The following is a 16,921-nucleotide window of genomic DNA, read 5'->3' on the forward strand; positions in this document are numbered from 1 at the left end:
TTGCCTGTTGGAGGCATCCCATATTGTGCATGAAGCAGTGCTGCTCTGGCCACTGAGAAGAGTTCACCCCTGACGTGGGGTCCTACATTTGAGCTATGGACCCACACCACAAGATGGCTTGTGGGAGTTCCTGCAAAGTAGCCAAGTATTATGTCTCCCATTCTCAGTCCACATGCTCAGCAGGCACCTGAGAGCCAGCCAGTGCTAGCCTAGGACAAGAAGATCCCAGGTTCAGGTCCCTGCATTGCTAGAAAGCTCTCTGATTGGCCCTTGGCTGTTTATCAGCCCCGCCCTCTTCACAGAGTGATGAAGATAAAATGGGAAGTGAAGGAAGATCTCATTTATGCCGCCCTGAGCTATTTGAAGGGAGGACAGGAAGTAAAAGAATAATGAATGAATAAGTCGGCAGTACCCCAGCCCACATCTTCACTTTAATTGCAGCTTGCCCTGGTTCATTAACATGGAACTACCGTTTTCTTGATGTAACAGACCTTGCAGAGCTACTCAACAAATGAGCAAGGAAAGGATAGCTGTATAGATTGTTCTTAGGGCTATATTATGCATAGAGAGAGAGAGATGCATATGCACACACTGTGGTCTATATAAAAATCAAAGTAATGAGTAATGAGTTAAGTGTTGGGTACTTTCAGCTTTCATATAATTACAAGAGCCATTGAGTCCATAATGTATCTAAGAAAAATGTCCAAACTGAAGTTCATAATGATCTCAGTAATCAATATGGATGAATCTGTGTGCACAATGCAAGCTAGACAGGTTAATCTTCATACAGGCCCTAGAACAGCCATTATGAACAATATAAACAACTGAAGCAACACAGATCTTGACAGTGGATTACATAACATTATATTTTCTAATTCAACTATAGAGCACAATGGTGAAAACTGTATTAAAAATACCCTCAGTTCAATGGCAATGGGTCAAGATGGGGAGTATTCTAATTTTGAGAGCCAGTGTGGTGTAGTGGTTAAGAGCGGTAGACTCCTAATCTGGGGAACCGGGTTCGCGTCTCCGTTCCTCCACATGCAGCTGCTGGGTGACCTTGGGCTAGTCACACTTCTCTGAAGTCTCTCAGCCCCACTCACCTCACAGAGTGTTTGTTGTGGGGGAGGAAGGGAAAGGAGAATGTTAGCCGCTTTGAGACTCCTTAAAGGGAGTGAAAGGCGGGATATCAAATCCAAACTCTTCTTCTTCTTCTTCTTTTCTTTAAAACTGAGCTATAAAAGATATGAAGATATTCCAATTCTTATTTCAGTTCTGGTCTATGAAGGTCATGATGTTCTTTCCAAACACAACCCCTTCCAGCTCTCCTTCCACAAAAGTATTAGATGCTCTCTTCTTTTCTAAAGAAACAATCACAAAAAAATCCACAAAGCAAGCTACTATTTTACCAGATTAATCTTGAATAATTCATTTGAATTATAAATCTGCCTCCCCCTAATTCAATTGGCATTGCCACCCCAGCAACCCAAGTGGTGATCACCCTCCCTTAAGAAAGGAGCATGGCCATCTTCTTAAAGGGGCGTTTCCTGAAACAATGGTGATTATTCAGGCTCTTGGGCATGGTTCATTTTGCTTGCTCCTTCTCCTGTTCTCTGCCTGAGGTTTCTTCCAATACAGTTTAGAAGTTTGGCTGGCCAGTTCTCTATCCAACTATCACTTGACTCTCAATATCCTTGAGAGCCAGTGTGGTGTAGTGGTTAAGAGCGGTGGACTTGTAATCTGGTGAACCGGGTTCGCATCTCCGCTCCTCCACATACAGCTGCTGGGTGACCTTGGGCCAGTCACACTTCTCTGAAGTCTCTCAGCCCCACTCACCTCACAGAGTGTTTGTTGTGGGGAGGAAGGGAAAGGAGAATGTTAGCCACTTTGAGACTCCTTCGCGTAGTGATAAAGCGGGATATCAAATCCAAACTCTTCTTCTTCTTCTTTTGGATTTCAGAGTTGTATGACTGTGGTGAAGGGAGAACCTACCTTTGGCAGAATCCTCGCTTCATAGTCTACAGTGGGCAACCTTGGGCTTGTCTGATAAACTGAGGGAAATCAGACACCAAATCACTCCACTCAGAATTGCAGACTATTTGTCTCAGTGTTTTGGGGAGCAAGGATGGGTGGGAGTGGCAGTAGGTCAGTCATTACTGTCTGCTACTCCATTTACCATGTTCATTTCTTCCTCAATGTTTTCTTTTCATTTCTGGCTGTACTTATAACTCTTTCCTCTTTTTAAAAATAATTTTTTATTAGTTTTTTTAACATATCATTTTCAACAGTAATTAAACATACTTTTACATCTTATACAATTTTTTGACTTCCATCAATCATATCTGAAAATCTTCCAATCTAATCACCAATATGCTGATGACACTCAGCTCTATCTGCTGATGGATGGCCACACCGACTTGGCCCCGAACACACTGACCAGATGCTTGGAATCTGTGGCTGGATGGTTTCGTGGGAGCCAATTGAAACTACCGTATTTTTCCCTCTATAACACGCAGATTTTTTCTCCTAAAAAGGAAGGGGAAATGTCTGTGCGTGTTATTGAGCGAATGTGTGGTCCCTGGAGCCGACTGGGGCGAGTGGAGGCAAATCGCGCCTCTCGGAGAAGGGAAACCTGAAAAGAGGAAGCGGCTGCTTTCCTGCATTCTGCCTCAGGGTCTTACTGCCCACCCTTCTCTGTTTCCTTGCTGTGCTTGCTCAAACGTAACAAAGAGCAGGGAAAGCCCCTCCCCTCCAGGCAAGCAGAGGGGAACAGAGCGTCCTCCATTCTAATTCCTCTCCGTGAAAACATGCAGGAGGGGGGGAGAGAGAGAGAGAGAGAGCGCACGAGCTGGCTGGCTTGGGTGGGTAGGTGAGGGAAAACTTTTGCCTTCCTTTCCTCCCTCCCGTTATACCCCTCTCCTGCATTCTTAGCCAGCTGCTTCTCTGCACACCCCTCTCGTGCTCCTTGTTCATTCTGTGTTTTTCCTTCCCTCCCCACTTAAAATGTGGTTAAAAAGCATGGATCCACATGGATCCTCAGGATCTTTGCATTGGGTCACCCCAAATTCACCATCAGATCACATAGCATGTCCATGGCTACAGCCTGCCCCCCCAAAATCACGCACCCACTGTTGCCTGGGGCTGCAATGGTGCAAAAATGTGGTTAAAAAGCATGGATCCACATGGATCCTCAGGATCTTTGCATTGGGTCACCCCAAATTCACCATCAGATCACATAGCATGTCCATGGCTACAGCCTGCCCCCCCAAAATCACACACCCACTGTTGCCTGGGGCTGCAATGGTGCAAAAACGTGGTTAAAAAGCATGGATCTACATGGATCCTCAGGATCTTTGCATTGGGTCAGCCCAAATTCACCATCAGAGCACATAGCATGTCCATGGCTACAGCCTGCCCCCCAAAAATCACACACCCATTGTTGCCTGGGGCTGCAATGGTGCAAAAACGTGGTTACAAAGCATGGATCCACAGGGATTCTCAGGATTTTTGCATTGGGTCACCCCAAATTCACCATCAGATCACATGTCTGTGGCCACAGCATGAAGCACAAAAATGATACATCCACTGTTTCATTCAGAATGTTTTTTCCCTTGTTTTCCTCCTCTAAAAACGATGTGCGTGTTATGGTCAGGTGCGTGTTATAGAGCGAAAAATACGGTAAATCCTTCGAAGACAGAGGTCCTATGGCTGGGTCGGGATGGCATGGGGATGAGGGACCAACTCCCTTCTCTTGCGGGGGCCCAATTAGTGCCATTGCCTTCCGTTAAGAGTTTGGGTGTAATCCTTGATGCCTCCCTTTCCATGGAGGCGCAAGTTACAGCAACAGCCAAGGCGACATTTTTCCACCTTCGCCTCATCAAGCAGTTGGTCCCTTACCTTTCCCGCCCCGACCTGGCCACAGTGATCCATGCGACAGTCATCTCCAGGCTTGACTACTGTAATTCGCTCTATGCGGGGCTGCCCTTGAAGCTGTCCCAGAAACTCCAGCGGGTGCAGAATGCGGCAGCGAGTCTCCTCACGGGGTCTCTGCCATGGGAGCATATTCACCCAGTGCTTTTCAAGCTGCACCGGCTCCCGGTGGAGTACAGGGCCAGATTTAAGGTGCTGGTTTTGACCTTTAAAGCCCTTCACGGCCTAGGACCCTCGTACCTACGGAACCGCCTCTCCCGGTATGCCCCACGGAGGACCTAAGGTCCATAAATAGCAATACCCTAGTGGTCCCGGGCCCTAAGGAAGTTAGATTGGCTTCAACCAGAGCCAGGGCCTTTTCAACACTGGCCCCAGCCTGGTGGAACGCTCTGCCTCATGAGACCAGGGCCCTGCAGGATCTGATTTCTTTTTGCAAGGCCTGTAAGACAGAGTTGTTCCGCCTGGCCTTTGGCTTGGAGCCAATTTGATTCCCTCCCTCCCTCTCTTTCTTTTTTCTTTTCCTTCTCCTCCTGCAATGAGGCTACATTTTAATATTTTAATGTTCCATTATTTTAATGTTGTATTTTATTTTTGTTTTTAAGTTGTAATCATTCTTCTTGTTTTTATTATTGCTTGTAAGCCGCTCTGAACCCGGCCTTGGCTGGGGAGGGCGGGGTATAAATAAATTATTATTATTATTATTATTATTATTATTATACATTTCTTACTTTCACTATTACATTTAAGTCTCATAACTAATATCTCTATTCTTTTTCTACTTTGCAATGTTTCATATAATTCTCCTTACAAAACTTCTTGTAGTCCTACTAATGTAATTTGTTGATTACAGTTGCTCTTCAAATAGTTTGTGTATTTCTTCCAATCTTCTGTGAATCTCTGGTCCCGCAGATTTCAAATCCTTCCTGTCATTTTATCTAATTCTGCGTGGTCCATTAATTTTGTCTGCCATTCTTCTTTCCTCAGAATTTCTTCTTGCTTCCATTTCTGGGCTAACAATACTCTTGCCACTGTTGTTGCATATAGAAACAATTTAACATCTTGTCTATTAATGTTCTCACCTATAATACCAAGTAGAAATGCTTCTGGGTTTTTTTAAAAAAATGTATATTTCAACATCTTTTTCATCTCATTATATATCATTTCCCAGAAGTTTTTTACTTTCTTACATTCCCACCAGTACATATAACTCTTCCCAGCACACTCCTGAACCGAGGAGTGTAGACACACACACACACACACACACGCACGCACACGCACACGCACACACGCACACGCACGCACACGCACACACACGCACGCGCACGCACACGCACACACACACGCACGCACACGCACACGCACACACACACACACACGCACACGCACACACACACACACACACACGCACACACACGCACACACACACACACGCACACGCACGCACACGCACACACACACACACACACACACACACATTCTTAATGTTTGCACAAAACCAGAAAGCTGCACAAGCAAATCACATTAAAAGTTTCTACACCTTATATAATGGGCAGTAATCTGAAAAGTGTGTGCTGAGATTTTAAAATTGCTTGCATTTCTTTTCCAGCATCCTAGTAAGGGTACATCAAGAGCTCAGCATTTTTTATAAGCAAATTTTCTTTTGATTCCTCATATTTGCACAAAACCAGAAAACTGCAAACACTAATAGGACTAATAATACTGGGCTAATAAAGATTTTACAGACAGGTGAAATCTGCTTTCATTGCTTTCTCCTGTGTTACTACAAGAAATATTTTGGCTCATAAATCTATACAGAACCAACAAGGCCAAGGTTAAGGAAAGTGATGTGAGTAACTTCACTTTTACATCCTATACAATTTTTTGACTTCCATCAATCATATCCTGGAAAACAGGAATATGCTGTTTTCCATATTTGGTAACTTGATTAGGTAACCTAAAACCTTTAAAGAAAGAGAAAATTAGATTAAAGAATCTCTTTCCTTTTGACAAAGCAGCCCATTTTTACCATCAGACAGGTACAATAAAGAACTCTGTAATTGTTCCCTCTGATATTCCCTGTTATACAGTGGCGTAGCGTGGGTTGTCAGCACCCGGGGCAAGGCAAGCAATTTGCGCCCCCTAACCCGTGGATTTGCGCCCCCTAACCTAACCCCAGATGTTGCGCCCGGTGCGGCTGGCCCCCCCTGCACCCCCCACGCTACGCCACTGCTGTTATATACTCAGTGGTCTGTGTTTGCCTAAGTTTGAGTCTGGACTAAGGAATCTGAGTGCCTGTGTTCTGATTCGATACATGATATCCAATCACATAGCATTATCAGGATTTGGGCTACTGGAATAGGCTCTCAAGATCTGAGTTATGATTTGTAGCTTGGTGGTTTAGACAGCCAATCATTCTGAGAGTGGGAGTGGCCCAGGCCGTCAGAAATGTATATAAGCAGTTGCTTTGCCCTTGTTCTGTTCTGTTAGCTCAATAAAGTCTCTTGCTGTTGCCACTGTGCCTCGCCTTGTAGAGACCCATATATACTTCATTCTCCATGACCAGAAGGCCCCAGGCTTTGTTCTACATGCTCAGTTAAACAGTTTCTTAATCTTACATAAAATCCTGGGAAGCTACTCAGACCACCTCAGTGGCGATATAAGTGGGTTTTCTGCTGCTCCCACTCTAACTGCTTCTTGTTAAATAGTTTGACATTTATGCGTCTAGACTTGGATTGTTCTGATATTGATTTTGTACATAATGATAATGGAGCACAAGGGCTACATCACTTTGGCCATATATACTAACAATATATCCTCTTGAGATTCTTTGCTTAATGATGAGAACAAAACCTTGACATTTAGCAAAGGTTCATGGTGCTTGGGATTGGATCGCTCTGCTTTTACCACAATTTTAAAAAAATTCCTCTATCAGTCCTTGCAAAACATGAAGACTTCTTCTTTAAGGTTCTCTCTCTTGGTGCTTCCTTGCAGATGGCAATTATAAAGTCTGGCTCAAAGAAACTTAATCTGCATCTTGACCTATCTGGTGGAGTGCAGAGCCGAGAGATTTGGTGGTGTGAAGCTTAGTTCCACTGCTCTCTCCTGGCTGCCCTTCGCAGTGCAATTAGGACGGGGTCTAGCAGAAGTTAAGTGCGTATCTGCATGCAGGTTCAGCCCCCAATTAAAGGATTGTCAGTAAAAGGCTGGGAAGAGACCTGTGTCTGAGAGATGTTGGTGAGCTGCTGTCAGTCAGAGTACAAAATAACATAAAATAAAAATGGGAAGGTTCTAGATACAGGAAATATTCCTGATTCGGAATTCTTTTTTTCCTGGATGCTCCTGAAACATGAGAAATGTGTACAAGTTTTTTTAAAAAAAGGAAGATTCAAATGTGATATACCTAAATATAAACTAGCAAAATGGGAAGAAAAATGCTATTTCAAACTTAGAGATTTCTATTAAAGTGGCAATCCAATTACCACGGAGCGAATATGAACAGATATTGGAGAACTTGAAGTAGACTGGGTACAAATACATCAGTTACAATATATTCTTAAAGAGGATGGGATTCAAATGCATGCAAACTACCTGCTTTTAAAAAATGTGTTAGAAGCTACTAATTATCTGAGCAGGGTCTAGTATCAAAACTATATGCGGAACTAATTAAAACCAAAACTGTTACCATGACTGGTTTAAAGATAACTTAGGAAAGTGCTACGGAACTGTCTATAGATGATTGTGACTGTAAATCTATTGGGCTATTTAAATCCATGTAAACTGGTATAGAATAAATGATATACGACAAAAGTACAATTTGCACATTTTGTAAATGGTGTTTCCATAACCTGCTAGCATAATTGTGGGAACTGAGGCTCCTATTATCACCTCTACTGGACTTGTCTGATGGCTGTAACTTTCTGGGAGAAAGTGCAACAGATAATCTCTTTGTTTTTGAAAGAGCCCATACTTTTTTCTATTTGTTTGAGGGTATCTTAATCTTGATATTAAGTCCCCCAGAGTTGCTTATATTACTCATAATGGCAGCTAGATTATCTATATTGAGAGACATAGGTAAACCAAGGGATTTTTGTCTAGCATGGCAAGCTTTTATTTCACATACACATTAGAAGGGTGTGCATTATCCTCCATTTTCAGCAACCCTGCAAATATGGAAACCATTTATAAAAAAAGAATAACAATAACAACAAAAATATGTGGTTGTACTTATATTGTATTCAGCATAGGCTATTCTGTATTTAAGCTTATATTTCTCTTATCCAAAATGCAACTGTAACTGAATCTTGGACCCTTTTCCTGCGTGGGTCTATTCTTATTTCCACCCTTACTTACTGCCATCACTACAAAGCCTGTAGCAGGATCTCCAAATGGCTCTCAACCTTGCATGATATGACTCTTTAGCACCATATGACTCACCCCTAAAGCACTGTCCTGTTTTATTGTAGAGTTTCTATCAGATAAAGTCATAATAGGAGAAATGTATGCTGTCTGTTTTTCACTTATAAGAAGCTAATTGAATTGAGAACCATTGGGAGGCTTCCACAAGTCAGACTTTGATTGGGCTTAAACAACATGAACTGTGAGGTCATCCATCCATCGATCTGGTTGTCTTGATGTCTCTTAGCTTTCTTTGGGAAAAAGACAAGGTTTCCCCTTGTTTTTCTTCAGGTTCCTGTGTTATTTGTACATTTTGTACATGTCGTGTTCTCTCTGACTGGTCTGGGCATTTGCTAGCTCTTGCTCAATTAGCCTAATGTTTATTTGGGATTGATTCCTGACATCTAGAAATTGCCGTACACCTAACCTTAACAGCTGTATATATATAGTTCTTCACTGATGTCTACATATTACAAAAGAGAAAGCCAATATACAATCACTACAATAAATAAACTGTAGAAAAAAACAAGATCCAGACCCTATGCTGAAATTTGAGGTGGAATATGAAATATGACAATACAATTAATATAAATCAGTAAGCTGTCAAAAGCAGTGTTTGAATATTTAGGTCCTTCCCTTCTTTCTCTTCTGTTGACTGGCTGGACTCAACACATTATATGGGGACTTCTGGCGAGGCAAAATGGCGGGCGCCACGGCAGCGAGCAGCTCCTGAAGCCAGCCAGAGCCAACTGCGCTACCAGGCTGGCTCTGGGCTGCTGAGGCTGCTGCTGCCATGTTTCCCAGGGACAGATTTGCAAATCTGGGGACGTCTGGTTAGTGTGATACGTTAGTGTGATAAAGTGAGGCCCATCTTATATTTGTTTTTTTCTGGTTCTGAGAAGCTGCGGCTATGACTCATCCACCCTTACTGGTTCTGATTATTCAAATGCACCTCTGCTTTGGATATACACTTCTTGAGAGGAAACCATCTTCCCTCTGACATTTAACACACTCCAAAAGCTCCCCTGATAATCTTCATTCAGACAAAGATGTAACTGCAAACAAGGCTTTGTTCTTTGCATGTAAATGAAATCAAGAATGTAAGACTCTATTGCCCAACTCCATTTAAGTTGTTTCTTAGTGTCTGAGAAATCAGAGCTCCTTGCCGAACCACAAGGGGCACACACTTTGCCTGGACATCCTATCCTTCTTATTACACAGATAAGAAACTGATACTAAGCTGAAACCATTGCTTAGTTTCTTCAATTTTTTACTTGGATGGACCTCAAGGGCTACAATTATCTTAAAAGGTTTACCCTCCACAAACCTGATGCTGCTGAGATAGTATGAAAAGTATAAAGGCTGAGTACATTCTGATGTTTAGGACCCTGAGAAAAACACATCTGAAATACATAAAAAAATTACCACATCACTGTGGTCAAGGATATTGCCGAGGGAGAAAAGATGACATAAATCTGGTGATTGGGAAATAGCAGATGTTGTCCCTCAAGGGTGTAAGTAGGACTATTATTACAGAGAGAAACAATATAATGTAGAGCAGAGGCGCTCTAAGTATTCAGTCTAGGTGGACTCAGATTGACAGAATGTACCTAATTTATCTTTGATGCTAAGGAGACAGAATGAGAATCATTTTTTCTTTACATCAAGTAGTGGTAAAAGAAAACTCAAAGACATGAACCGAATCATTAAGAACGTAAAAAGGAACATAAATGAGGAAATAGCATTTGGGGCACTGAGTGCCCAACAGCATAACAGTTTGCAGCTCTGGGGCTTATTAACAGTCGCCTGATCTTTGAATCAAATAATCTAGGCCAGTACAAAGAGATAGAGGTATATATAATAATTCCTGGTGTAGAGAAAGTGGATAGAGAAAGGCATTTCTCCCCCTCTCAAACACTAGAACTCATGGACATAAGTTGAATTTTGGAAGGTTCGGGGTAGACAAAAGAAAGTTCACACAGTGGAACATGGTTCAACTATGGAATTAATCCCTCACAAGAGGCAGTGATGGCTACCAACTTGAATTACTTTAAAATAAGATTAGACAAGTTCATGGAGGTTAAGGCTATCAATGGCTGCCATACATGACTGCTGTGTTTTGCCTCCACTGTTGGAAGCTGTATGCCTCTGAATGTCATCTGCTGGGGAGCAGCCATTGAATTCAGGTCCTGCTTTCAGGCTTCCCATAAGCATCTGATTGGCCACTGTGAGAACAGGTGCTTCACTAGATGGGCCCTTGACCCGGCCCATCAGGCTCTTCTGATGTCGCTGAAATATGATGACAGTCACATATACCTGAAGTTCTAGAGCAGGGAGCCAGATCTCTCTGTGGCCCCAATCCATGGGCCAGCTTTCACAGGTAGGCAGGGCAGGCAACCCACCTGTCAATCACACGACATAATTATGATGCCACATGATTGACAAATCGGTTGCTCCACTCCCTTGTCAAAATGCACTGCGTAGGGATCCCATGCTTGGGAGCCACAGTGCAAGGGGCATTGCCAGCTCTATGGTTTGAAAGCTGCTTCCTTCCACCTAGGGGCATAGGAAGGGGGTGGGGGGTGCGGTCTGCCCCGGGTGTCACCCTGAGGGGGGGGGGGTGACAAAATGGCGGGAGAACTCACCACAGGTCCTGCAGCGCACCCACGTCACGTGTCTCGGGCACCCGCAGGCTCTGCGCTGTCTGCCCCCTGCCTCCCCCCCCCAGCTGTTGGGCGGTCAAGGGTGCTCGTGTGCTGTCCATATGCGCACTACTCGCGCGCCAGCTGGCGGTTCGCCCCGCTCCTATGGATGGTTCACCCTGCCCCTTGGTGCCCCACACCAGGTGCCGAAGAGGCTTCCTCCACCACTGCTTCTTCCTCCAATGGAGGAGGAGGAAAGGAGCCATAGAGGGTGGTTTCAGAGAGCTCCACTGGGAGGGAGAAGCAGTTTCTATTGAATGGAGACTGCTTCTCCCTCCCTGAGCAAGGTGTGCCTCTCCCACCCATCAGCTGATAGGGAGCATGGCCTGCTTCAGCAAAAGAACAATGAGAAGTCCTTGTTAAACTTCTGGTAGTTCCTCTAAAGCCCCACCATTCCCCACCCTGTACCTGACACCTTGAAGGCATCGGGTGTAGGGTGGGTGTGGCTTCCCTAAAATGCTTAAATGTTTGTGTTGATTCTTCTTCTTCTTTGGCAATCACTTGTAGCTGAGTAAGATTGTCTTCCATGAATACGGTTTCAACAGTGATTCCATAAGTGACTGTGGAGGCCAATCCAGAATTGTGTTGTTTAAACTGTACTGTACATATAATACCTTAACAAAAAATAGTTAACTTTCTCTGGACTTCTAATAGGGAATAGATGCACATTCAAGTAATCAGTGCAAGGCCAGGTAACAGAGATGGATAATATCTGATTATCTGATTATGATTTGAAAAGTCCAGACTAGTCATAGTGATTACTATTTTTATGACCCTTTATCCATAAAGCAGAGATTGCAGACACAGCCTTTTGTCATTTCATGTAAGGTGGCAATCCCTCTAAAACAAAATGGACCCACACATCATTTTTAAAGGATGTTTCATATCCAGTTGTTTACAATTTCCTTCTCCTAGCCATCCATTGCATCTCCACATGGAATTGACATGTCCAAAAATGTGTGTGTTTGTGTGTGAGAGAGAAATATAGAGGAGGGGAAACCTGAAAAAAATGTTGAATTTCAAGATAGACAAATTTAATAAAAATAATAACCTGGAGGGGAATTCTTTTTACTGTCACTCTGTCAGCTGCCAGTCATTCACATTTATTATCCTTGTCTGGTTTGTGGTTTGACCTCCATGAAGTTTATTTTTGGGTCATTTCCCCCCCTGCCTTTCATTTTAAGCATAAATGTAGATTCCAATAGTAATGTAATAGTAATAGCTTGATACAGACCAAGCTAACTGAAACAAGAAAAACACTTTATTAATCAGCAATCTATGTTCAAAGCTATGGCCTCTCCTCTGCCTTTCAAACCCCGCCCCACCCCACCCCATTCCAACCATATTCCTACAGGCCTGACAGACATTTTCTTCTCGGTCTGAAGTTAGCCTTGTAATAAACTGCCAGAAATGTTTTATGGTTCTCTGCTTGATTTAATAGTCATGTCTTTCAAACTGGAGAACTGCTCAATTAACTCTGACTAAATGCTAACATTCTTTGGGGCATTTTTGGATGCAAGCCTGTGCAACACATTTTTCTCATGTTCAGTTTTCTTTTCCTTTATGCGTGGACTAGTGTGTGTTTCACACTGCAGAAGTCTTGACAACGCTAGAAAATTTCCACGTGCAACTACTGGAATCCATGGGCAGTTTCATCTTCACAACCTGTTGGGTCAATCCATAAAACACGCAAGACAGATTGAACAAGCTGGAGAACCAGGCTCTTGTTTAGCAACTCTTGGTGGAGCCACTGCAACTACAAATGCACATTGTGCACAGCCGAAAGTCAAGAACAGAATATTCTACTGTCGTAATGGTAAGTATTTGTGGTGTGGAGATGCTGGGTGCCATGTCAAAGAACAATGACAAAACACCCTGGAAAAAGTCACTCCCTTGGAATCAGGGGTGGCCTGCAATGTTTTGCCACTGTAGGCATACGGTATATGCCCCCCCACCTCCCCACTGCCACCAAAGCAAAACGCAGTATTTGTGGTGCAAGGGTACGAGCAAGGGTGCTGTGATGGCAGGGGGCAAAGCCACGGTGGGGCTGGCAGTGGAGCAATGGTGGAGGTTGGATCTGACGCCTGAGGCAAATTGCTTCACAGAGCCTCACTGATGAGCCAACCTTACTCAGGATCCTGCAGCTCGCAAGTATATAATGGCAAAGAGGTCCTCATGGCAAAAAATGCCTGGGATCAGTTGCAAGGGAGTGAGTGCCCACTCAGCACCCATCTTGAGCCCTCACTGCCAGCTTCCCCTTTCCTCCCCATGCCCTGAGATCCCAAACTTTCCTAGGGCAGAGAAGGGAGAGGTGGTTGAAATGAAGCTGGCATTGTAGGGCTCCAGAACCTTTTGTTGTTGTTTAGTCGTGTCCGACTCTTCGTGACCCCATGGACCAGAGCACGCCAGGCACCTCTGTCCTCCACTACTTCCCGCAGTTTGGTCAAACTCATGCTGGTAACCTCGAAAACACTATCCAACCATCTCGTCCTCTGTCGCCCCCTTCTCCTTGTGCCCTCCATCTTTCCCAGCATCACTGTCTTCTCCAGGGAGTCATAACTTTATATGCCTGTTGTCTTTGTCCATGGAGTTTTCTTGGCAGGGATACTGGAGTGGCTTGCCGGTTCCTCCTCCAGGTGGATCACGTTTGGTTGATACTCTCCACTATGACCTGTTCATCTTAGTAGCTTCTTAAAATAATTTCATGTTCCCAATAAGAACAGCATAGGGGCGACATGTCCCAGCATGCCTGGGAGGAACGTGTGTCTGTTAGTTAATGGGTCTGCTTCCACCGAAGCCCGTCTTTCCTTTCTACTGGGAGCACTTGGTAAGCAGGTACAAGGAGAAGACTTGGCGGCAACGAAGGCAGAAGTGGGGTCCTCAAGGAACATACCCTCCAACATTTATCCGATGAAAATAGGCCCGCCTTAAGCATATCCAGCGCTGTGGTGTAAAGCTCCCTCCGGCACTGCCCCCATTTCCCAGAGTTGTCAACCTTTTTTTAGGGAGGACAGACTGCCGGGGTGGGGGGCTGGAGGAGACAGGCAGTTGGAGGGTGGCTCCTCCCACTGGGAATAGGCGGAGGCTGGATGTGGCGCCTCCCGGGTCAGCTGGACGCTTCATGCCATGGTGGCCACGGCAGACGGAGGCTCCGGGCATGGCGCTGCTTTGGCACAGGTGGCATGGTGGAGGTGGGCGAGGGCGGCGAGCTGATGCCGGGAGGTGCCTCCACCTCTTCCCTGGCGCCCTCCAGAACTTGGCGCCCTGGCGTCCTGCGCCACTAGCCTCTATGGGAAAGACTCCCCTGATCCTAAGGAAAAGCGGGACATTCCAGATTCAAATCAGAAATGAGGCCAGCTATTGTAAATCCAGGACTGTCCCTAGAAAAGAGGAATACTTACAGGATCTGAAACAACCATGGGTGTTCTACATTCTCCATGCACTAACTTGGGAGTGCACACAAAAGGGTCAAATCCCTTTGGCCACCCCTGTGAAACTCCAGAGTGGGCAATGGAATCAGGAGGGAATTCCACAATCCACCTCAGGCTCTGAAATAACCTTCCACAGTAAATGGAAGTCCTTGTCCTTGACAACTTGGATAATGCACTGAGAGACCTAGAACAGGCAAGAGCAAATCAAGTCACCACTAAGCTATGCTGTTTGTGCCCAGGGTGACACAAACAACCCTGTGTTGCCCTGTGGTCCTCCAAACATTCATGAAGAATGAATTGGAGACATTCAGCATTGCTCAATATAATCAACAGTACATTCATTTTTTGGGATGCGGGTGGCGCTGTGGTCTAAACCATTGAGCTTCTTGGGCTTGCTGATCAGAAGGTTGGCAGTTCAAATGCCAGCTCCCTCAGCCTGTAAAGCGAGATGAGCGCTGCAACCCCAGTCATCTGCGACTGGACTTAACTGTCAGGGGTCCTTTACCTTTACCTTTTACTTCATTTTATTTCTCATCACATTTATCCTTTGTCTCATTTAGGCTGATACAAAACTAGGAAGGATGGACCGAAAAACTTCAAAGAATGGACCAAATATTCTAAATCAGCTCAGTGCCTTGGTCCCTGTGCCTTGTGTTCTTTTGGTTCTGTTTTCATGGTTTAGGTTTCTACATTAATGTTTTATTGGATTTGTATGTTTTTATACTGGGCACTGCTTAGAGATTATTCTAGTAATAAACCGTTTAGAAATGTTTTTGCATACACAAATAGGAAACGAAGGAAGCTTGTTCTTTCCTGTTAGAGGGTCAGTGGGGATAAAGAGGGCGTAGGAAGGAGGAGATGGCGGCGAGGCCCCTGACACATCACTTGCAGGGTGGAAGAGGATTTACTGGGCCATCTTCCTGAGATGGAGCCTTTACCAGGACTCTCTTGGGGTGCAGCTGCTTCACTCAGCCAAAGCTAATGAGCAAGTGGGGTGATGAGGCAAGCCTCTCCCAAGACACCTGGGGCCATGAGGAGATTGGGACAGTTATATAACTGCTGCCGGGCTCAGAGCCAAGCTGGTGCTCACCTGGATGTCAGGGGATGCAGCAAGCACTGGATGAGATCCATTGTCTCAAGCCTCAGCAGTAGAATATTCACACCGGGGGTTGGAAATAGTTGATAGTTAAATTATCCCACTGTTAGCTAGATCCTGTAAACAGTCAATAAAGTTGTGGCAATACGTTTTTATCCCACCTCCATATTTCCTGGGTGTGGGTACAATAAGAATGACATTAAAAAGGTAAAGGGACCCCTGACCATTAGGTCCAGTCGCGGATGACTCTGGGGTTGCGGCGCTCATCTCGCTTTATTGGGCGAGGGAGCTGGCGTACAGCTTCCGGGTCATTTGGCCAGCATGACTAAGCCACTTCTGGCAAACCAGAGCAGCGCACAGAAACGCCGTTTACCTTCCCGCCGGAGCGGTACCTATTTATCTACTTGCACTTTGACGTGCGTTCAAACTGCTAGTTGGGCAGGAGCTGGGACCGAACAACGGGAGCTCACTCCGTCACGGGGATTCGAACCGCCAACCTTCTGATCAGCAAGCCCTAGGCTCTGTGGTTTAACCCACAGCACCACCCGTGTCCCTTAAGAATGACATTAAGTAGAGACAAAATCTTAATGCTTTCTGCAAAGCAAAGATTACTAACAATAGGAACCTGGTCTGCAAACTGCTGAATGTGGGGGGCGGGGGTCAATTCTAATCCAAAAAGAGTTGCAGAGACCAGAAATCAACTTCTGATATGCACAGAGAGGAACTTTGGAGGGGAGAAAAAAACATATTGGTTCTGGAACTATTATTTTTCAAATGAAGGTTGTTTTTTTAAAAAACAAAACAGAATTCTAGGAGAGCAGGATTTCAGTTCAAGAACATTTGCTTTTTTAAAAACAAAGTACAAAATACCCCACCCACATAACAAGTTTGGGCTTTTGGAGTCTCCTCCAACCGTAGGATTTTACAGTTGTTAGATGAAAGTTCTGCAAAGACAGGCAACTGCAAAATGGTGAGAAAAGTTTCATGTAGATAGCCTAGCCAGGTCTAGTAAGCATCTACTTCATTATAAAAGCTTGGGCCAAAGGCTTACTATAGAAACTAGCTAGCAGAAAGGGACATGTCTCCCCCTCCTCTCCCAGCTGGAGGGGATGCCATCAAGGTCTGTGTGCACCTAGGAGCTGTGGCAGCTGGTGCCTGCTAGACTACTAGAAGTTCACAGGAACATGGCCAAGTTGTTCTGGTTTTCTCCCTTGCAAAGCTACTTTGGACACTGAAGCACTACAATTTTACAAATAGAAAGTGAAAAGTGAAAAGGGGTCTCACTTAGCATAAGTTTGCCTGGATGTGCTGTGCAGTAAACCTGTGCACTAAACCTTAAGAAAAACTGGAACGCCAAATTTCTCAAA

Source organism: Podarcis muralis, chromosome 9, assembly GCF_964188315.1.
Source record: "Podarcis muralis chromosome 9, rPodMur119.hap1.1, whole genome shotgun sequence".
Taxonomy (NCBI): Eukaryota; Metazoa; Chordata; class Lepidosauria; order Squamata; family Lacertidae; genus Podarcis; species Podarcis muralis.